This window comes from Coffea arabica, chromosome 4c (assembly GCF_036785885.1).
Source record: "Coffea arabica cultivar ET-39 chromosome 4c, Coffea Arabica ET-39 HiFi, whole genome shotgun sequence".
Classification (NCBI taxonomy): domain Eukaryota; kingdom Viridiplantae; phylum Streptophyta; class Magnoliopsida; order Gentianales; family Rubiaceae; genus Coffea; species Coffea arabica.
Window position 1 is genome coordinate 16,472,794 of NC_092316.1, and position 941 is coordinate 16,473,734.

The window sequence follows — 941 nt, forward strand, 5'->3', positions numbered from 1 at the left end:
AGGCGAAGGAGAAATACAATTGAACTTCCACAAATCGAACATATGGTAGAGGAAGCGAATAAAAGAATATTACGGGACTTTGCATTTGCCTAAAGGTCATGGTTTGCAAAAGAATATAGTGAGATTTACGGTAAATGCTAATAATTTTGAAATTAAACTATCTCTTATACAAATGATATAACAATCTAAATATGGAGATAATGCAACTGAAGATCCGAATTCTCATTTGTCTACATTTCTAGAAATTAGTGATATAATTAAGCATAATGATGTTACGGATGATGCAATTAGGCTTAGATTGTTCCCATTTTCGTTAAGAGACAAAGCCAAGATTTGCTTACAATCACATTCTTCTAATACCTTCATTACTTGAGCCAATTTATCAAAAGCTTTCCTAAATAAGTTCTTTCCACCTGGCAAGACTGCTAAATTTCATATGGATATAACTAGTTTTTCTCAACAAGAAGGAGAGACATTGTATGACACATGGCAGCGCTATCGGGAGTTACAATGAAGATGCCCTCACCATAGTTTACCCGACTGGTTCATATTCCAAACATTCTCTAATGGACTTACCTATCTGACGAAGACTCATGTAGATGCAGCAGCCGGTGGAACTTTGATGGATAAGTCAGCCAAGAAAACTCAACAACTAATTGAGGAAATGGCTGCAAATAATTCCAATGGGCCAATGAGGGAAATAACACAAGGAGACCCACCGATATGTATGAGGTAGATTCTATCAACTTGTTGTCGCAAAATTGGATAATGTGGTGAAAATTCTTAATAAGCATGTTGTTTCTAGTTCTAGTTCCCATTCCAATTTAAGTGTTCCATGTTGTACTATTTGTGGGAGTGAGCATGGTGTATTGACTTGTGCAAGCATTGAGTAGATTCAATTTGTGAACAATTACAATCGTCCACCTCAAAATAATTCATAT

At 35.7% G+C, this 941-nt stretch overlaps 1 non-coding gene across 1 annotated transcript; it reads right to left on the reverse strand.

Annotated features, from left to right (window-relative positions):
* Window positions 1-427: 427 nt before the first annotated feature.
* LOC113740499 (small nucleolar RNA R71) lies at window positions 428-534 on the reverse strand. The gene has a single exon (XR_003460494.1). It is a non-coding gene; the product is annotated as a small nucleolar RNA R71 (small nucleolar RNA).
* Between the last annotated feature and the right edge of the window lie 407 nt (window positions 535-941).